Raw genomic sequence first — 23,812 nt, forward strand, 5'->3', positions numbered from 1 at the left:
CATAATCAAGATTATGCAGAACTTCTTAAATTCAAAATTAAATGAAGAGGTCTGAAATATGATATTTCAAAGGATCAAAGAACTTCAATTTCATACAAGAATCAACTATTCTCCAAACTTCAGCATATTCCATTTTCTTAAATTCAAATAAATTTATTATATCGAATATATGCAAAGATGTTTGAATTTTTGTAGGGTTTTGGTTTGCATAGTTTTCTACCTCACTTCTTCTTCCTCCCCACTCCTCTTGACACAGAATAATCTAATCTACGATATACAAGTATAACTGTGTTAAAATTTTCCATAGTAATCATATTGTGAAAGACAAATCAGAACAAAAGTGAACAAAAATAATGAGAGATAGTAAAGAAAAACATTTTTGATATGGAAAATAGTATATTTTTTGTCTCCATTCAGATTCCATATTTCTTCTTCTGGATGTAGCTGATATTTTTCATTACAAGTCTTTTAGAATTGTTTTTGATTGTTGTACTGATGAGGTGAGCTAAGTTCATCATATGTGATCATCATATAATGCTATTGCTAATGTGTAAAATGATCTTCTGGTTTTGCACATTTCATTCATTATCAGTTAATGGAAGTCTCTCTAGGGCTTTCTGAAGTCTACCCATTCATGATTTCTTTAATGAACAAGAATTGCATCACATTCATATACCACAATTTCTTCAGTATTTCCCAATTGATAGGCATCACCTCAATTTCCAATTTTTTGCCAGTACAATAAGAGCTGCTATAAATATTGTTGTATATGTGGATTATTTCCTCTTTCTTTTGATTTCTTTGACATACAGACCTAGTATTCATATTTCTGTATCAAATATATAGTTTAATTGCCCTTTGAACTTAATTGCAGATTGTTCTCCAGAATGGTTGGATCAGTTCACAATTGGTAGGCAATAAAGAAGTGTCTCAGTTTTTTTGCCATATTGGTCACTTGGATAGGAGTGAGATGATAATTCAAAGTTCTTTGCATTTCTCTATTCAATAACTATTTAGAACAATGTTTTCCACATGACTTTAGATAGATTTAATTTATTCATCAGAGAACTGCCTATTCATATCCATTGATTATCAACTAGAGAATGACTAGTATTTTGATAAATTTGACTCAATTTTCTCTATATTTTAGGTGAAAAAATTGTTTCCCAATGTATTAACATTTCTTTTAATCTTGGTTGCATTGGTTTTATTTGTGTAAAAACTTTATTATTAAATATAATCAAAACTCTCCATTTTGCAGTTTATAATGTTCTGTATTTCTTATATGATCATAAACTCCTCCCCTTTCCATAGAACTGACATATACTATTTCTATGTAGGGGTGGGGTGTAAGATGTTGGTCTAAGCCTAGTTTGTAATATAGTCTTTTCCAGTTTTCCTAGCATTTTTTTGTTAAAGAATGAGTTCTTATCGAATAGTAGATTACTAAAGTCATTTAACCACAGTATCTTTTGATGACTGCTGTTTTATAATATAATTCTAAGTTTACAATAGCTCAGTCATCTTCCTTTACCTTTTTAATTAATTCCTTAACATTTTTATCCTTATGTTCCTCCAGAATATTGTTACTATTTTTTCTAATTCTACAAAGTAATTTTTGTTAGTTTGATTGTAATGACACTGGACAAGTAATTTAATTTAGGTAGAATTGTCATTTTATTATGTTATCTTTGCCTACACACGAGTAAATGATATTTGACCAGTTATTGAGCTCTTAATTTATTGGTGTGAAGTGTTATTAATTTTTTTCATGTAGTTTCTTAGTTTGTCTTGCTGGGTAGAATTCCAAATATTGTATGTTATCTACAGAAATGGAATTTCTCTTTCTAGTTCTTACTGTTGGACTTTGTTGGAAATAAATAGAAATGTTGATGATTTGAGTCCATTTATTTTATATCCTCCAAGTTACTAATTGTTTCAAGAAAGTTTTTCGGTTGATTTCCTGGGATACTTTAAGTATACCATCATATCATCTGCAAAGAGTGAATGCTTCTTCACCAAATCTAATGCCTACAGTTTATTTTTCTTCATTTATTACTAAAGCAAGATTCTCTAATACAATGTTGAATAATAGTGATGTTTTGGCCATCCTTTTGTGATCCTTGATCATACTGAAAAAGTGTATAGCTTATCCCCATCCAAATATGCTCACTAATGATTTTAGATAGAAACTACTTATTTATCCCTATGCTCTAATGCTTTTAATAGTAATGAATATTATGTTTTGCATTTTCAACAACAATTGCAATAATCATAAGATTTCTATTGGTTTTATTTTCAATCTGGTCAATTATGTTGATGGATTCCCTAATGCAGAACCAATGCTGCATTCTCCCTATAAATCCAACCTGATCATAGTGTATCATCCTAGTGATAACTTACTGTGATTGATTTGGCAATATTTTATTTAAATTTTTGTATACATATTTCTTAGGAAAATTGGTCTGTTTGTTTTGACTCTTCCTGGTTTAGATATCTACTCCATATTGGTGTCATAGAAAGAATGTAGCATAACTCCTAATTCACCTATTAGTTCAAGTAGATAATTTATAAATAATTTAGTTTCTGTTTTAGAAATTGGGCTCAGGTTATGACAGAGCTCAAAAAAGACTTTGAAAATCAAATGAGTGAGTTAGAAGAAAAACTGGGAAAAGAAATGAGAGAGATGCAGGAAAATCATGAAAATGAAGTCAGCAGCCTAGTCAAGGAAATCCAAAAAAATGGTGAAGAAAATAGCATGCTAAAAAGCAGCTTAGGTCAAATGGATAAAACTGTTCAAAAATCTATTGAAGAGAAGAATGTTTTAAAAAGCAAAATTGGCCAGATGGAAAAAGAGATAAGAATACTCTCTGAGGAGAACAAATCCTTCAGACAAAGAATAGATTCAGGGAGATTGATGAATTTGCCAGAAATCAGGAATCAATACTTCAAAACCAAAACAATTAAAAATTAGAAGAAAATGTGAAATATCTCGTTGAAAAAACAACTGATATGGAAAACAGACATAGGAAAGATAATTTAAAAATTATTGGAATACCTGAAAGTCATGATCGGGAAAAAAGCCGTGACATCATTTTCAAATAATTACTACAGGAAAATTTCCCTGATATTCTAGAAGCAGAGGGCAAAATAGAAATGGAGACAATCCACCGATTCCCCTGAGAAAGAGATCCCAAAAACCCAACCCCTAGGAATATTAAAGCCAAATTCCAGAATTCCTAATTCAAAGAGAAAATATTACAAGCAGCCAGAAAGACACAGTTCAAATATCATGGAGCTGAAGTCAGAATCACACAGGATTTAGCAGCAACTACATTGGAAGCTCATAGGGCTTGGAATATAATATACTGGAAGGCAAAAGAGCTTAGAATGCATCCAAGAATCAACTACCCAGCAAGGCTGAATTTCCTCTTCCAGGGAAAAAGATGGACTTTCAATGAACCAGGGGAATTTCAAATATTCCTGTTGGAATGGCCGGAGCTGAAGAGAAGGTTTGATCTTCAGATACAGGACTCGTGTGATGCACAGAGATTGGAAAAGGAAAAAATATGAAGGACTTAATGATGATGAACTGCATGTATTCCTATATAGAAAAATGACACTGATAATACTCATATGAACCTTCTCAGTTAACAGAGCACGTAGAAGGAGCTTTTATAGTTGAAGCACAGGAGAAAGCTGAATTTGAAGATAAAATATGGTGTAAAAATGGAGTCAATAGAAAAAGAGGAAATTTAATGGGAGAAAGAAAAAGAAGAGGGGGAATAGGCCAAGATATTTCTTATAATAAGATTTTTCTTTATTACAATGTGCTATTGCAATGATATGGAATGGAGTGAATGAGGGAAGCTTTGCTCTCATCTGAGGTAGTTAGAACAGGAAACAGCATATATACTCAAGTGGGTATAGACATCTGGAGTAAGGAGTGGCAGGGACAGGGGGAAGAGGGAGGATGTGAGTGATGGAGGAGAGGACGGGCCATGAGGAGAGAGTGGTCAGATATAGCACATTTTCTTTTTTACTTCTTGCAAGGGGCTGGGATTGGATGGCCTGTCCAGGACCATAGGGCCAGGTGGATGCTGGGCCTAAGGGTGATATGGGGGCTCAGGGCCTCTTGGCCCCAGAGCCAGGGAATCTGTCTGTTGCACCACTCAGCTACCCTACAGCAGAGTTTGAGTTAAAGGGGACATAAAATATAGTACATGGTAGTGGAGAAATATGAAAGGAGGGAGTTGCGATCAGCAAAGGCAACAGTGGAAAATAATGGAAGTAAATTTTGCCATGGACTTATCATAAAGAATGTGGTCTACCCACAACAGAGTTGTTGGTGTTGGAACAAAGACTGAAGCACATTTTTATTATTATTATTTTGGGGGGATGAAGGGCAAATGGGGCTGGGTGGCCTGCCTGGGGCCACATATGAAGGTGATCTTTGGGTGTCTAAGGCTGGATTTGGACCCAGGTACTCCTGGATCAAGGGCCAATGCTCGGTCTGCCACCCAGCCTCCCCTACTATTGTTACTATTTTATTTTATTTTGGGTCTTTTCTTCTTCTTCTTTTTTTTTGGTTTTTGCAGGGCAGTGGGGTTCAGATGGCTTGCATGTCACATGGCTGGGTGATTGTTGGGTGTACAGGGCTGGATGTGGGCTCGGGTGCTCGTGGCTCCAGGGTTGGTTCTCTGTCCATTGCACCACCTGGCCATACCTACAATTATTACTATTATTTTTTTAATTTTAATTTTTTTATCTCCCTTTTATTTTATTGCTCAAGCAAGTCTATATTTATGGGGGAGGGGGTATTTCATTTCTTCTTAAACAAGAATATTTTATTAATGTAAAACACATTATTTGTACAAAATGGGAATAAATATTAAATAAAAGATAGTATTCAATTTTTTACATTGCTACATGGGAAGACATCTTGAGAATTATATCTCTGTTATGTCTGTTGAAAGGAGTATACCTACATAGAGGACATGTGTAGAAATTGAATATGATGTGATAAGACTTTCACATAATAAGAGCTGTATTCATACTAGGGCTAGGGCAATATATTTATACTCATACCCTCTCTTCAAGTGGGAAGACAGGATATGAGTATAAATGGATTATGAAGTAAGTATACTTATGACTTATGAATTGTACTTCTATCAGGACAGTTAAAAGCTTATGAGGGAGTAGGTAGAAGACAACTATAAAACAATTAGGACATGGAAGAAAGGGACAATGCTAGGAAAAGAAGGCAGACACATTAGATGATAAATAACACCACATGGAGAGGCACAATAAAAGAGGGAATGAAGGGAGGATGTAAATTATTGAATAAATCTTTTTCTCAGGAGATTTGGCTCAAAGAATATTCTCAACTTGTTTTAGAAAAAGAAAAGAAAGGGAAAGGAGGAACTTGAAAAAAGGAAGTGATATAAGCAATGGAAAAGCAAAAATTAAAGTTAAAAATATTAATCAAAGGGGAAAGGTAGAAGAAAAAGGAGGGGCACTGATAGAAGAATGGGCATATTGAATAAGACAGTACTCAAAAGTAAAACACTGGTGAGGAGGAATAAAGGGAAAGGAAAGAGCAAAGTACAAATGGGGGAGGGAAATACAGAATTCTTAATAAAAACTGAATGGGAATGGGATAAACGCTCCCATAAATGGGATAACCTCCACAGAATCAGATAGCAAAGTAGATTAAAAACCAGAATGCTACAATATGCTGTTTACAAGAAATAAATGTGAAGCAGGAATAAAGATAAATGGCTGGAGCAGAATATATTGCTGTTGTTGTTTTGTCTTTTTTATTTGAAGAAGACCATGAAATCAGGGAGATAATACCATGACCAGCACATTACTTGGATTTAGTGGGAGAATACTGTGCTACATCACCATTCTCACTTTCTCTAGAGTATTCATACATGAATCAGAATTAATGGAGATGTCCCTAAATGAAAGGCAATCAGGCATAACTGACTTGTCCAAGGTCATACAAATAGTAAGTATGTTGTCTCTGTTTATCTCTCTGCCTTAAATGTTTTTCTTTTATTGATTATGCTTTTCACAAAACCAACTCTCACTTTTATTAGCTCATTTCTTTTTTTATTTCTCATCTTGAAATGTCTTAGCTCCAATCCTGACTCCAAGGCCAGTGCTCTATCCACTGTGCCACCTACCTACTCCACAGAATACTCCATTCTTCAGTTGAAGTTAAAACAAAATATGGACAGCAATCCTTATATCAAGCAAAGCAAAAGAAAAACTAGATTAAATATAAAGAGATGAACAAGGAATTTTCATCTTCCTAAAAAGTACCATGGTAATGAAGTAATATCAGTCCTAAATACATATGCACCAAGTGTGATGGAATTCAAACCTTTTTTTTTTAGGTTTTTGCAAGGTAATAGGGTTAAGTGGCTTGCCCAAGCCCACACAACTAGGTAATTATTAAGTGTCTGAATACGGATTTGAATTCATGTACTCTTGACTCCAGTACTGGTGCTCTATCCACTGCACTATTTAGCTGCCCCTGGAATCCAAATCTTAGAAAAAAAGCTAAAAGAGATAGGGGAAGGTATACATAGCAAAACTATATTAGCTGGAGACCTCAATGTCCCTGTCTCAGTATTAGATAACTAAGTATAAAATGAACAGAAAGGAAGATAAGGAAATGAATAGAATTTTTGAAAAGTTAGGCATGATAGATCTCTGGAAAAAACTAAATGGAAATAGAAAGAAATAAACATTTTTCTCAGTACTATATGGAACCTAAACAAAAATTGACCATGTACTAGGGCATAAAAGTCTCAAAATTGAATGTAGAATGGTAAAAATATTAAATGCATGATTTCAGATCATGATGAAATAAAAATGCTGTGTTTTAGAGTATCATAAAATCAGACTGAAATTTATTGGAAATTAAATAACCTAAGGAGAGGATCAAACAAGAAATCATAGAAATAATTAATAATGTTTTCCAAGACAATGAGATTATGGAGTCAACATATCGAAACTAGTGAGCTACAGCCAAAGGAGTTATTAGGGGAAATTTCATATCTCTAAGTAGTTACATGAATAAAATAGAGAAAAAGGATGTAAATGGATTGGGCATGTAACTAAAGAAGTTGAATGAAGAACAAATTAAAAATCCCTAATTAAATACCAAATTAGAAATTCTGAGAATCAAAGCAGAGATTAATAAAATTAAAAGCAAGAAAATAATTAACCTAATAAAGAATTGGTTTCATGAAAAACAAAATCAATAAAAGAAAAACATTTAAAGCAGATAGATAAACAGAGAGTAAGGGGGAAATGATGGGGCAGAATGTATTACATTTCAGCTGAAGTTAAAAAAAAACAGGGTTGAGACTTCCAGGATGGAGCCAAGATAATGGCATAAAGCTATCATACTTCCCAAGCTTTCCCTTCCCAAAGATAAATGACGCCTCTGCATAGACATTAAAGCTACAAATTTCAGCAAGAAAAGAGAAGATCCAAAGAAGTTTTCAGTAGCAGACATCATGGAGGACCTTCAGTGAAAGTGTGTCTTTTGTGGGGAAAGGGGAAAGTAAAACCCATTGAAGGGGAAGAACAAGAAAGCCAGTGGGAGGCTTTTAGCCACAGTGCAGTCCAGGTCCCAACAGCTTGGAGACAGTAGAGATCCTTGGAGTTAGATAACAAGCCAGCAGGAAGGGTCCAAACCACAATGTCTGAACACTAGGAACATCGAGGCAAAAGACAGGTAGTATTTGTTGGAAACAGCCATTGCAAAGGCAGAATTTACATGTAAAGGAGAAAATAAGCCTCTGCAAAGGCAGGACCTGGACTCCAAAGGCAAAATCTTGGCCAAGGACAAGAGAGGATTCAGATCCCAGGCCCAGTACAAAAAGTTTGGGTCTAAACTCCCTATATCTCAGGATTAGAGCTGAGATATTTCAAGATGAGAAATACAAGTTAAAAGAGTGCTCATCATAGAAAGTTATTATGCAGATAAAGATGATAACAATGGATTGGAGTCAAATCCAAAGGCTCATAGAAGAGTTTAAGAAATAATTTAAAAACCAAAGAAGAGAGGAAGAAGAAAATGGAAAAAAAAGAAATGAGAATCATGCAGGAAAATTATGAAAAAATGACCAAGAAATCAATTCCTTTAAAAGTAAATATAACAACTGTAAAAAGAATGTAACTCTTTCAAAAATAAAATTGAGCAACCGGAAAAGGAAAAATAAAAGCAGTGTGAAAATAAAACCCTAAAAATTAGGATTGAACAAGTAGAAATCAATGAATCTAAGAGACAATAAAATTCCATCTAACAAAATTAAAAGGCTGAAAAACTTGAAGAAAATGTAAAGTAATTGTTAGGAAAAATAAATTACCTGGAAAATAGATCAGGAGACATAAATTATGAATCATTGGACTGCTAGAAATTCTAGATAAAAAAAAGGAACCTGCAGAAAATTATCAGGGAAAACTGTACAAATATGTTAGAAAAAGAAGACAAAATAGACACTGAAAGAATACACAGAATTCATCCAGAAAGAAAACCCAGGATAAAAAAACACCTTCCAAATTCCAGAATTCTCAAATAAAGAAGGAAATACAATCAGCTAAAAGGAAATAGTTTAAATATGAAGGAAATAAATCAGACTTATACAGGACTCATCAGTCTCAACATTGATGGACCAGAGTACCTGGAGTACCATATATCAGAGGATAAAGGACCTGATCTTACAACCAAGAATTTAGCACTTCACAAAATTCAGCATACATTGTCAGGGAAATAGAAGACTTCCAAAATTTCCTGATAAAAATACCAGAACTGAACAGAGAATTCAATTGCCAAATAATATGACTCAAGAGACTTATGAAAAGGTAAATGAAAAGTGGAAGGAAAAAACAAAAGAAAACAATTGTTAGTCATTAAATTGTATAACTCTATAGGGGAAGACATAACACTTCCCTCTTGAGAATTGTATTTTCCTTAGGATAGGGATGAATACAACTGAAGAGATTGGATTTAGTGTATATGATTATGGTTGATTCTTGTCTTTTCATTGAAAGGGAGCAAGATGACATCACCATATTTGATACAAAAAGCCCTGATGAAAAGCTGGGGCATTTACTTGAAACTTAAGGGTCTCAGGTTCCTCTAATTCTGCTTTGCTCACAAATCTTAGCATTTTTTCTGCTAAGGGCATCATGTGTTGGACAGTCCTGAGTCAGTGTCTCCCATATATTAGAATCTATTGTAAAGTTCTTAATGGATGTCTCAGAGAAGAAACAGCATACACACTGAATAGGGAATAGACATCTAGAAGAAAGGAGAGAAAAGGGAATGGGGAGAGGAAGGGGGATGTGGGTGATAAAGAAGAGGGTAGATCATAGGAGAGAATAGTCATATATAGCACATTTTCTTTTTTACTTTTTGCAAGGTGCTGGGATTGGGTGGCCTGTTTGGGACCATGGGACCGGATGGTTGCTGGGTCACTGGGGTGGGAGGTGGGACTGGGGCCTCTTGACCCCAGGGCTGGTGCTCTGTCTGCTGTGCTACTTGACTGCCCCATAACACATTTTTGAAGAGGGACAGAGTGAAAGGTGAGAGAAAGTATAATAGATGGTAATGGGGAGCAATGGATGGAGGGAATTACAATCAGCAACAGCAACTGCAGAAGAATATGGTAGTAACTTCTCTGATGGACTTATGATAAAGAAAGTGATCCACCTGAGGTAGAGCTAATGGTATCAGAACACAGACTGAAACAATTTTTTTCTCTTTCTTTCACTTTATTTCTCATGAGGTTTTGTATTTTTGTGAGGGAGGGGGTATTATGTTTACTCAAGCAAGAATATTTTAGAAATGTGTAAATAAATTAAAGAAAAAAATTTTTAAAAAGAAATGAAAAAAAATGTAGAGATGGGCAGCTAGGATGCGCAGTGGATAGAGCACCTGCCCTGGAGTCAGGAGCACCTGAGTTCAAATTCAGCGTCAGACACTTAATAATTACCTAGCTGTGTGAGCTTGGGCAAGCCATTTAAGCCCATTGCCTTGCAAAAACCTAAAAAAAGAGAGAGAGACCTTCAGAGTGTCCCAGTACTTAGAGTAATTTGAAATTTAATAGTTAATTAAATCAGGAGTGACTTAGGAGCAGGGGATAAGAAACTACATGGAAGGGTTAGATTTAAGTCAAACTTTAGTTAAAAAGGAATTACGTAACCTGGGTGGGAAGCTAAAGGGGGGAGTATGGGAGAAGGTATGCTTGAGGGGAGAGGTACAACTTCTTCATGAAATGATTTGAATGTTGATTATACTTTGACTCACAAGGTTGTGTGTCCATGGGCAGGGCATTTGAAAAGGGGGCAAAATAAAATGATTATAATTTAATGTAATTCAAGAGTTTTGAAATGTGTATTTCTTGAGGCAGAAGAGGGGAGGGTACTCAATGACTTTGAGAAAATTTTTCTTATCAATCAAGAAATCAATCAATCAATCTGTGATTTTACTTTGATAGTACTTTGAGCTTACCAAGCAATAAAGCCATCAGTTAATCAAAGTTGATTGCTGGTTGATGATTAATAATACTTGATTAATAATTAATACAAGGTGAAGAGGCAGAAAGATCTATAATTTTAGATGGAAAGATGGGAGGGTGGGAACATTCTATTCAATAAATTTGGTACAAAGAGGTAATAAGCTACACTTGGAATTGGGTTTAAAGTTGTATCCTTAAAGGAAGAGTGGAAGGGAAAGAAAAGGGAAGAAAAGCCTGACGAAAGGGGAGGTGAAGGTATAAGTGAAAAATAAACTGAAATTTAAATTTTTAAGGAAAAGTTAGAGGGGAAAGGGAGTAAAATTTTGGTGAGGAGGAATAAGAGGAAAAGAGAAAAAAAATAAATGGGGAAAGAGCATGGAGGAAATATAGAACAAGTAAACTAAACTGTAAATGTGAATGGGAAGAACTCTCCCATAAAGGAAAAGCAGATGGAAGAATTGATTAAAAACCAGAATTCTACAATATGCCGTTTAATGGAAATACATTTGAAGTAGAAAGATACACATAGAGTAAAGGTAAAAGAATGGAGCAAAATATATAATGCTTCAGCTGAAATAAAAAAAATAGCAGGGGTAGATATCCTGATCTCAAATAAAGCAAAAGCAAAAAATGATCATCATCAAATTGAATGAGAAAGGAAATTATATATTCTTAAAAGGCACTATAGGTAATGTAGCTATATCATTGCTACACCTGTATGCAGTAGTACAGCACTTAAATTACTAGAGGAATAGAGGAGAGAATTATAAGGAGATACAGAGAGCAAAACATTAATAATGGTGTATGTAAATTTCCCTTTCTTAGAACTAGATAACTTTAACCTCAAAATAAACAAGAAGGAAGTTAAAAAGTTGAATAAAATCTTAGAAATGTTTGATATGATAGACCTCTGGAGAAAACCTAATGGGTATAAAAAAGAATACACAATTTTCTCCGGGGTGGTTCAATATTTGGAAAACACTCAATATAATTGAACATATCAATAGCAACACCAACAGAAAACATATGGTTATCTCAAGAAATGCTGAAAAAATCTTTGATAAACATACTACATACATGTCTATTAAAAACATTAGGAAGTTTAGGAAAAATGAACTTTTCCTTAAATTAATAAATAGTATCTACCTAAAACCATCAACAAATATTCTATGTAAAAATGATGAACTCAGATCATTTCTAATAAGATCATGGATGGATTAAAGATGCCTATTATCACCATTACTATTCAATACAGATTGAAAAATGTTAGCTCTACTAATAAGAGAAGAAAAAGAAATTTGAAGAAACCAAAATTGGCAATGAAGAAGCAAAGCTTTTTTTCTTTAAAGATGATATGATGTTATTCTTAGAGAACCTGAGAAAATAATCTAAAAAGCTACTTGGAAACAAGTAACTAATTCAACAGAGTATCAGGATACAAAATAAACCAACATAAAACTTCAGCATTACTAATATGAACAACAAAGCCCAAGAGCAAGAGATAGAAAGGGAAATTCCATTTAAAGTAATTATAGATAACATTGAATACTTAGAAATCTACCTCCCAAAGCTAATCCAGAGACTGTATAAACACAATTACAAACCCATTCTCACCCAAATAAAGTCAGATCTAAACAATAGGAAAAATGTCATTTGCTCATGGTTAGGTCTAGTTAATATAAAAAAAATTCTATTCAAATTATATTATTTATTCAGTGCCACACCATTCAAACTACCAAATAATTATTTTACTGAGCAAAGAAGGTAGCAACAAAATTTATCTTAAGCAACAAATGCCAAGAAAATCAAAGGAACTGATGGAAAAAAAATGTAAAGGAAGGTGGCCTTGTTTTTCCAGATCTAAAACTATACCCTAAAGCTGCAGTCATATCTGTTAAGAAACAAGTAACAAATCAGTGAATTAGGATAGGTTCAAATGGAATAGTAGTAATCTTCTGTTTGACAAACCCAAAGACATTAGCTTCTGGAATGAGAACTCACTGTTTGCCAAAATGTGTTGGGAAAATTGGAAAATAGTATGGCAAAAACTAGGTATAGCACACAACACACACCCTATACCAAAATAAGATCGATAAAGCAGTGGCCCTGGAATGGGGAGAACCTGAGTTCAAATCCAGCCTCAAAGAAATTATAATTACCTTGTTGTGTGATCTTGGGCAGGTCACTTAGCCCCTACCTTGCAAAAACAAACAAACAAAATAAGGTTAAAATGAGTACTAGATTTAGACAAAGTTTGACATGATAGATAAATTAATAGAACAAGAAATAATCTATTAGATCTAAGGAAAGGGAAGAATTTATGATCAAGCAAGAAATTGAGTAATAAATTGGAAAATGAATGATTTTGATTATATTAAATTAAAAAGGGTTTTCACGAATAAAATCAATACTGACAAAATTAGAAGGAAAGCAGAAAGTAGCAAATGATCTTCATAGCTATGGGTTTGGGCAAAGGTCTCATTTCTAAAATATATAGAGAATTATATCAAATTTATAAGATTACTAATCATTCATCAGTTGATAAATGTTCAAAGGATATGAATAGACAGTTTCAAATGAAGAAATTAAAGCTATATGTAATCATATGAGAAAATTCTACAAATCATTATTGATAAGAGAAATGCAAATGAAAACAACTGAGGTATCACCTCACACCTATCAGATAGACTAAGATGACAAAAATGGAAAAAGATCCATGTTAGAGAGGTTGTGGGAGGATTGGAATATTAATGCACTGCTGGTGGAGTTGTGAACTGATAAAACCATTGACCTATCCATTCCAAACCAGGTATATATTCAGAAGAAATCATAAAATATTGAAAAGTCCCACATATTCTGTAATATTCATAACAGCATTTTTTGTAGTGACAAATATTGAAAATTGAGAGAATATCCATCAATTGGAGAATGGTTGAACAAGTTATAGCATATAAATATTATGGAATTCTATTGTTCTATAAGAAACCATAAGGGTTTGGGGAAGTTAGGTGGATCAATGAATAGAGTACTGGCCCTGGAGTCAGGAGTACCTGAGTTCGAATCTTTCTCACACATTTAATAATTACCTAGCTGGGTGGCCTTGGGCAAGCCACTTAACCCCATTGCCTTGCAAATACCTAAAAAGAAATGAAACCATAAATGGGCTTAGCTTGGGGGGGGCAACAGAGACAAGATGGTGGCATGAAGGCAGCATTTCCTGGGAATTCCTTCCCCCCAAATCTCCCAAAGCCATCAAATTATGACTCTAGCCAAAATTTAGACGGTCAGAACCCACAGAAAGACTGATACATTTTCCCAGTCCAAGGTAACTTAGAAGCTCTGCAGAAAAGGTGTTTTTCACCAGGACCGGGAGTTGGAAAAAAGTCTACACCTCAGCACAGCACAGCCCAGTCCAGCCCAGTCAAAGGATCACCCAGAAGAGCTTGAAGGGGTGGTGAGAGAACTGTGCTGCACAAGAATGAGTGTGGAGTGAGGAGCACTGGCCTCAAAACCTGCAGTGAGAATTGAAAGAAACCAACCTGAAACTCTAGAGCACAACACACAGATGGTAAAGTGGTCTGGAGAGACTGCAGAAATCTCTCTGTAGGGCAAGACTCTACTGTTTACCCACACTCAGATCCAGGTTGCAGTTTGATCTTCTATACTAAGATAGCAGGGCCTCTCCTCACAGCTCCAAAGCAGAGGGGAGTGCCTGTGGTCATCTACATATCAAAGCACAGGCAAGACAGCATAAGACCTTGGAGGAATAAAGGTCTCAGTGGGGTTCCCACCCCCCCAAAAACCAGAAGGCCGTGGAAGTGCTATAAATTAGTCTTGCATTGAGGAACTGAGTAAACAACAGAAAAAGAAGAATCTGACCTTAGAAAATTACTTTAGTCCCATGGAAGATCAAAATACATATTCAGATGACAACAAAAATTGAAGCTTCCATATTGAAAACCTCCAAGAGAAATAGAAAAAGGGCTCAGACTATGGATGAGCTAAAATCAATTAAGGAAGGTGGAGGAAAAATTGGGAGGAGAAATGAGAGTGATGCAGATAAATCATGAAAATTGATTTGGTGAAAGAAATACAAAAAAAAATTGAAGAAAATTATATGTTAAAAACCAGTTTAGGCCTAATGGAAAAAGCAAAATAGAAGACAAAAGAGGAGAAGAATGCCTTAAAAAGCAGAATTGGTCAGGTGGAAAAGGAGATAATAAAGCTTTGTAAAGAAAATTCCTTCAAATGCAGAATGTAACTAAAGGAAGCTGATGAATTTGCAAGAAATAAGGAAGAAATAAAACTCCTCCAAAAAAAGCCAAAAATTAAAAGAAAATGTGAAATATCTCATTGAAAAAATGTCTAACCTCAAAAGCAAATCCAGAGGAAATATTTTAAAAATTATTGGGCTACCTGAAAGTCATGACCAGGAAAAGAGCCTAGACTTCATTTTTCAAGAAAAAAATACAGCCAAATTGCCCTGACATCCTAGAAGCAGAGGATAAAATTAAAATTGAGGGAATTCACCTGAAAGAGATCCCAAAAGAAAAACTTCCAGGAATGTTATAGCCAAATTCCAAAACTCCCAAATCAAAGAGAAAATTCTAAAAGCTGCCAGGAACAAACAATTCATCTACAGAGGCTCCATAGTCAGTATGAAGAAATTTTCAGTAGTAGACATCCTGGAGGACCTTCAGAAAAGGTCTGTCTCATTGTGGGGAAAAGAGAAAGTATAGTCCAGGAGACTGGAGATTGGGGAAAATAAGCATGAGCCTCTTAGCCACAGAGCAAATCAGTTCCCAGAATCTTGACATCAGTAGAGTTCCAGAAACTAGATAGCAAGTGAGCAAGGAGGATCCCAACCTCAACAAAGTTTGAAAGGCAAGACTTCATTGGCAACAAACCACTGCTAAGTCAAAACCTAGACTTAAAGAAGGAAACAAACATCTGCAAAGGCAAGGCCTGGATTACATAGGCAGCATCTTGGTTAAAGACATGTCAGGGATCAGACAACAGCCCCAGGAAAAAAAAAAGCTTGAATCTGTGCTTCCTGTACTCCAAAAGCAGAGCTAAAACAACAAAGATCAATGGAAAAGCTAAAAGAGCAATCACTATAGAAAATTACTTTACAGACAGAGATGACAGCAATACCATGTCTGAAAAAGAAACATGAGAAGGGAAGTATCAAAACAGTCCGTGAATTTTACTCAAATACATAATCTCATCAAAGAACTTAAAAAAGAATTTAAAAAACAATGTGAGAAAGAAGAAAAATGGAAAAAAAAGAAATTAGATTCATACAGGAAAATTATGAAAAATTGACTAGAGAATTTGACACTTTAAAAAGGCAGCACAAAAAGGTAATTGAACAAAACAAAACCCTAAAAATTAGAATTGAACAAACAGAAACCAATGAATCTACAAGATTACAAAATTCTAAACAAAATAAAAATTCAGAAAAAATTGAAGAAAATGTAAAATACTTTTTAGGGAAAACAAATGACCTGGAAAATAGATCCAGAAAAGACAATCTATGAATCCTTGTGCTACCAGAAAGCCAAGATTAAAAAAAAAATTACTAGAAGAAAAGTTGAGTGAATTACAAGGAGATATAGACAGCAAAACTTTAATAATGGAGGATCTCAGTCTCCCTCTCTCAGAACTAGGTATTTCCACAAAATAACCAAGTTGGAAGGTAATATGGTGAATTAAATCTTACAAAACTTAGATATGATAGAGCTCTAGAGAAAACGTGATAGGGAAAGAAAAGAATATACCTTTTTATTGACAGTACATGCCACCTGTACCAAAATTGACCAGGTACTAGGGCACAGAGACCTTTTAATCAAAGGCAGAATGGTAGAAATATTAAACTCACACTTCTCACATCATGATGCAATAAAAATTGCATGTCATAAAGGGTCATGGAAAGATAAACCAAAAACTAATTGGAAATTAAATAATGGGAGTATCAAATAGAAAATAATATAAATAATAATCATATCCAGGAAAATGATACTGAGACATCATACCAAAATTTATGGGATGCAGACAAGGCAATTTTACGGGAAAACTATATATCACTAAATCCCTATAGAAAGGAAATAGAGAAAGAGGAAATCAATGAATTGAGTATTGAAATTGAAAAAAGTTGAGTATTGAAATTAAGTGTTGAAATTGAAAAAATTGAGTATTGAGAATTGAAATTGAAAAAAATTGACATTTAAATTGAGTATTGAAACTGAAAAAAAGTCAGGAAAAAATCAAATTGAAGACCCTCAGTTAAATACCAAATTAGAAATTCAAAATCACGGGGGAGATGAATAAAATTAAAACAAAGAAAACCATTTATCTCATTAATAAAACTAATACTAGGCTTTATAAAAAAGACAAACTTTTGATTAATCTGATTAAAAAAGAAAGAAGATAACCAAAATTGAAAATGGTAACTAACCATCTGAGGAGGAAATTAAAGAGATAATTCAGAGCTATTTTGTGAACTATATGTAAATGAATTGTATAATTTGAATGAAATGGAGTAATATTTACAAAAATAAAACCTACCCAGAATAACAGAAGAGGAAATAAATTACTTAAATAATCCCATTTCAGAAAAAGAAATTGAAGAAACCATCAATAAACACCCTAAGAAAAAGTCTACAGGTCTAGATGGATTCATAAATGAATTCTATCAAACTTTTAAGAAACAATTATTTCATATTCTACATAAACTATTTTTTTCAAAATGGAGGAGTTTTGCTTAATTCCTTCTATGACACAATAAGATGCTGATACCTAAACCAGGAAGAACTAAAACACACAAGAAAATTATAGACAAATCTCCCTAATAAATATTGATGCATAAATCTTAAAATTTTAGCAATGAGACAACAGTAAGTTATTACTAGGATAATACACCATGATCAGGTAGGATTTATACCAAGTAGTCAGGGATGGTTCAGTATTAGGAAAACGCTCAATATAATTGAACATATCAATGGCAAAAACAACATAAATCATGTGATTATCTCAGTAGATGATAAAAAATACAAGAAATATAAAACACATATATAATACAACAAAAATAAAATACAATGTAAATTCCTATTAAAACATTCAAAAGTTTAAGAATAAATGGAGTTTTCCTTAAAATAATAAATAGTATCTATCTAAATCCAACAACAAATATTATTTGTACTGTTAATAAACTTGGAGCATTTCCAATAAGTTCCGGGGTCAAACAGGGATGCCTGTTATCATCAATACTATTCAATATGGTATTAGAAATGCTAGCAGTAGAAATAAGAGAAGAAAATGAAATTGAAGGGATCAGAATTGGCAGTAAGAAAGCAAAACTTTCACTCTTTGCAGATGAATGAGGTATAGTTAGAGAATCTAAGAAAATCATCTAAAAAGCTCCTTGAGGGGCAGCTAGGTGGCACAGTAGATAGAGCACCAGCCCTGGAGTCTGGAGTACCTGAGTTCAAATCTGGGCTCAGGCACTTAATTACCTAGCTGTGTGGCCTTGGGCAAGTCACTTAACCCCATTGCCTTGAAAAAAACTAAAATAACCACTCCTTGAAACAATTAACAAATTCAGCAAAGTAGCACATAAATCATCAGCATTTCTATTTATGAATAACAAAGCTCAAGATCAAGAGAAAGAAAGAGAAATTCCATTTAAATTAGCTATAGATAACATTAAATACATGGGAATCTACCTCCCAAGAAAAACCAAGAAACTGTATGAACACAATTATAAAGCACTTCTCCCCCATATCCAAGAAAATGATACTGAGACATCAGTGCTGGCCCTGGAGTCAGAAATACCTGACTTCAAATCTGGCCTCAGACATGTAATAATTACCTAGCTGTGTGGCTTTGGGCAAGCCACTTAACCTCATTGCCTTGCAAAAATCTAAAAAAAAAGAAGAAATAGAGTAATAGATTAAAATAGGATAGGTTTGAAAGAAACCACAGTAAATCTATTGTAAATCTATTAGCAATCTATTGCTTGAGAAACCTGAAGACATTAGCTTCTGGGATATCAAGTCAGCATTTGATAAAACTTCTGGGATATTAAGTCAGCATTTGATAAAACTTGTTGAGAAAACTGGAAAATAGTATGGCAAAAACTAAGTATAGACTCACCTGTCACACGTTATATCAAAATAAGGCCAAAATGGATATAGGTTTTAGACATAAAGGATGACATCATAGATAGTTAAAGTAATAGAACAATAAATATCCTATAAGATCTATCAGAAGGGGAGAAATTTTTATCAAACAAGAATTAAAGTATATTAAAACTGCAAAATTAATGATTCTGACTATATTAAATTTAAAAGTTTTTGCACTAATAAAATCAATGTAGAAGGAAAGTAGAAAGGGGAGAAACAATCTTCACAACTGGGGTTCTGATGAATGCCTCATTTCTAAATGTATATAGAATACCATCAAATTTAAAAGGTTACAAGTCATTCTTCTATGGATAAATGGTCAAAGGATTTGAATAGACAGTCTTTAAATGAAGAAATTAAGGCTTTAAATAATCATATGAAAAATTGCTCCAAATCCTTATTGATTAGAGAAATGCACATTAAATCAACAATGAGGTATCACCTCACTTCCATTCGATTGGCCAAGATGAAAATAAGGGAAAATAATGTTGGAGCATTGGTGGGAGCATTGGGACATTGATGCATTGCTGTTAGCGTTGTGAACAGACCCATCCATTCTGGAGAGCAATATGGAAATATGCCCAAAGAGCAGTAAAAATGTCCATTCCATTTGACTCAGCAATTCCAATTCTAGACCTATATCCAGAAGAAATCATCAAAAAATGGGAAAAGTCCCACATGTTCCAAAACACTCATAGCAGTTCCTTTTGTAGTGGCAAAGAATTGGAAATTGAAGGAATGTCTTTCAATTGGATGAATGGCTAAACAAGTTATTGTACCTGAATACTATGGAATATTATTGTTTTATAAGAAACCATAAATGGTCAAACTCTAGAGAAGCATGGAATAACTTATAGGATCTGATGCTAAGCAAAGGGAGTAGAACAAAGAGAACAATCCACATTAACACCATTGCAAGATGATTGACATTGATGGAAGCAGCCCCTCTTAGCAGTTCAGATATCTAGGACAACAGTATTAGATGGGTTATGGACAATGTTATCCCCATCCAAAGGAAGAGAAACAAAACAAAACAAACAAAAAAAAAGCAGTCCTTCAGAATCTGATGGATACTTTAAAAAATTATTTCTTATGTATCTCCTTCCCTTAATTCTTAATCCTCATACCAAAAATGACTAATCTGTAAATGTGCTTATCAAAAATATGGATGTTCATTTCTAACCTGACTTTTGGTCACTGACAGGAGTGGGGTGGGAAGGGAGGGTGGAAGGAAATTTTACAATATAAAATATCCATGTGCATAAGGATGAAAAAATAAATAAAAACTATTACTTTAAAAAATTAGAATTGGACAAATAGAAATTAATGAAATTAAGAGGTATTGAGATTACATCAAAGTCAAAATGCTAAAACAATTTAAGAAAATATAAATTATCTTCTCGGAAAAACAAACAACCTGGAAAACAGATCCAAGAGAGATAATTGACAAATTATGAGACTATCAGAAAGCCTAGATCAAAGAAAGAACCTGGAAAATATCTTTTAGGAAATTTTCAGGAAAAATTGTCCCAATATACTAGATCAAGGAGACATATAATCCTTGTGAGAATACACAGTACACCTCTAAAAAGGGACTCTGAGATAAATCTCTAAAGGCTATCATAGCCAAATTCCAAAAATATCGAATAAATGAGAAAATACTGCAAGTAGTCAAGATGAAGCAATGTAAATACAAAGGATCGACAATCTAAATTAGACACCTTTGAAGGATAAAGAGCCTAGACAGAGGGCAAAAGACCTAGGATTGTAATCCAGAATTTACAACTCTGCAGATTTCAGCATATTCCACCAGGGGAAAAGATGGATGTTCAATGAAATAGAAACTTCTAAAATTTCCTGAAAGAAAGATTAAAATTGACTAGAGTCTGATCTCCTAATTAACAAGACTCAAGCTTTGCAAAAAAAAAAAAAAGTAAATGGAAAGGGTAAAAAACAAAACAAAACAAATGTTAGTCAAGAACATTAAATTGTATCTTAAATCTATACATTAATTAATTAAGGTTTTAGTATCATGGATGGGTTGCTAAAGAGACCATGGGGGAAGAGTGTATCTGATACTTTGGTTAGGGAGGGCTGTAGGGCTACAGTTGAAGTATTGAAGAAGTGAAGGGAGAGAGTATATTTAGAAGAAATTGACATGAAAGTATCATAACAACCTATGCTTTGTTTCAAGCTTTTGTTCATGAAATAATTTGACTTTACATGATGCTTTGGCTCATGACAATTGTATGTCCATGGAAGGTACTGTAAAAAGTGATTGTAATTTGATGTGATTCATGACTCTTGAGAAATATATTTCTAAATGATCAGAAGATGGGAGAGTACTTAGTGACTACGAGGCAATGCTCCTTATCAATCAATCAACTTTTGATTGACTCTATTTTGATTAATGGTACTTTGATTGATGGTACTTCTTTCAGATCAAATAAAAGTTGTATATTTTGACAAAGGATGTAAGTACAAGACAGGAATAAAAAAAATAAAATCCTATAAAGAAGGACTACAGTGGAAGAAGTTTATACATTAGAGGAAAAATAATACCAGGTGAAGAGGCACAAAGAAATATTATAGTAGAGGGAAAGAAAGGAGGGTGTGAAAACTGAGTTAAATTCTACTCAATAGATTTGGCCCAGAGAAGGAATCACATTGTACCTTACAGGGTAGTAAGGGAGGAAAGAGAAAGACAAATGAAGAAGGGACTGATAAAAATGGAGGCAAAGATATAAGTGAAAGTAAACTTAAAGATAAAATTTAAAACAAACGTTAAAGGGGGAAAGGGAGCAAAACATTGATGAGGAGGAATAAGAGGCAAGAAAAGAGAAAAGTACAAGTATGCCATAAACAAAAAATATTAATCTTAATTGTAAATTTAAATGGGATGAATTCTCCCATAAAATTGAAAGAACAGATTGGATTAAAAGCCAAAATCCTATATTTTATTGTTTAGAAGAAACACATTTGAAGGAGAGATATACACAGGGCAAAAGTAAAAGGCTGGAGCAAATATATCATGTTGCAGTCAAAGAAAAAAAAAACATCAGGGCTAGTGATCCTGATCTCAGACAAAGTGAAAGCAAAAACAGGTCTTATTAAGAGGGATGAGAAAGGAAATTACATCTTCTTAAAAGGCCCCACAGCCAATGAAGTTAAATCATTATTAAGCATATATGCACCTAGTGATATAGCATACAAATACTTAGAGCATAACCTGATTGAATTATAAGGAGAAATATAGAGCAAAATTATAATAATGGGGGGTCTCAACTTCCCTCTCTTAGAACTAGATAAATCTAACCACCCAAAATAACCACTTTCAAGAATGAAATTAAGAAGATAAATAAAATTTCATAAAACTTAGATATGATAGACCTCTGAAGAAAATGGAATGGGAATTGAAAACAATATACCTTTTTCTCTGCAGGACCTGTTAACTAAACAAAATTGACCATGTACTAGGGCATAAAACCCTCACACAGAAATGCAGGAAGGCAAAAATAATAAGTACATAATTTTCAGGTCATGATGTGATAAAAAAAATTGCAGGCAATCAAGAGCCATGGAAAAATAAACAAAAAATTAATTGGAAAGTAGAACAATTAATTTGAAGAGAAAGTAGATCAAATGAAAAATCAAAATAAGAATCATAATCATCCAAAACAATGATAACAATAAGACATCATACCAAAATTTATGGGAAGCAGCCAAAGCAGTTTTTAGGGGAAAATTTATATCTCTAAATGCTTATATGAAGAAAATAGAAAAGGAGGAGATCGATGAATTGGGTATGAACTAGAAAAAGCTAGAAAACAATAAATTAAATATTCCCAATTAAATACCAAATTAGAAATTCTCAAAATCAAAGAAGAGATTAACTAAATGAAAGCAAGAAAACCAGTGATCTAATAAATATAACTAAGAATTGGTTTTATAAAAAAACAACAAAAATAGATAAACCTTTGGGTAAACTGATTCAAAAAAAGAAATTAAAAATATCAAATTACCAATATCAAAAACATAAAGGGTGAACTCACCGACAATATAGAAGAAATTGAAGAGACAATTTAGGATTAATTTTCTCAGCTGTAGGTCAATAAACACAATATACCTAGATTAACAGAAGATGAAATAAAATACTTAAATCACCACATTTCAGAAAAAGTATTTGAATAAACCATCAATAACCTCCCTAAGGAAAAAAAAATCTCTAAATACAGATTAATTTACAAATTAATTTTACCAAACATTTAAGGAAAAATTAATTACAATTCTACATGAACTATTTTAAAAAAATAGTTCTTCCAAATTCCTTTTATGATAGCAGTATCTTGCTGATAACCTAAACCAGGAAGAGTTCAAAGAGACAAATAATGTTATAGCTCAATCACCCTAATGAACATCTGATGCAAAAATCTTAAATAAAATTTTAATAAAGAGATTGCAGCAAGTTATTAGTAGGAAAACACATCATAATCAACTAGGATTTATAACAGGTAGGCAGGGATGTCTAAATATTAGGAAGATACTCTACAGAACTGAAGATGTCAATAACAAAACCAATAGAAATCAAATGATTATGTCAATGGATGCTGAAAATACACTATCCATTCCTAATTAAAATTTAGAGACTACAGGAATAAAAGAAGCTTTTCTCAAAGTAATGAGCAATATGTATCAAAAGCTATCAATGAATATTTATGTTGGGGATAAACCAGGAGTATTGCAAATAAGATCAGGGGTGAAACAAGGATGACAATTATCACCATTACTATTAAATGTAGTTTTAGAAATATTAGTTTTAGCAAAATAGAAAAAGAAATTGAAGTATTAGAATTGGATATGTGGAAGCAAAACTTCCTTTCTCTCCAGATTATATGATAGAATACTTAAAAAACTTGCGAAAAGTCATCAAAAAAACTTCTGGAATAAAACAAATTCAGCAAAGTAGCAGGATATAAAATAAATCCATATAAATCATAAGCATTTTTGTATATGAACAACAAAATGAAAAGCATGAGATAAAAGATAAATTTCATTTAAAGTACCTGCATACAACATAAAATACTT

General features: G+C 33.3%; 1 long non-coding RNA gene across 1 annotated transcript in view; it reads right to left on the reverse strand.

The window, feature by feature from the left end:
• Positions 1-23,812, reverse strand: part of LOC141518467 (uncharacterized) — a 52,808-nt gene that overhangs the window by 12,527 nt on the left and 16,469 nt on the right. The window contains exon 2 of the long non-coding RNA XR_012477200.1: positions 22,780-22,853. This is a non-coding gene — a long non-coding RNA (uncharacterized LOC141518467). The remainder of the gene's footprint in view (positions 1-22,779; positions 22,854-23,812) is intronic.

The sequence above is a fragment of the Macrotis lagotis genome, chromosome 1, assembly GCF_037893015.1.
Source record: "Macrotis lagotis isolate mMagLag1 chromosome 1, bilby.v1.9.chrom.fasta, whole genome shotgun sequence".
Classification (NCBI taxonomy): Eukaryota; Metazoa; Chordata; class Mammalia; order Peramelemorphia; family Peramelidae; genus Macrotis; species Macrotis lagotis.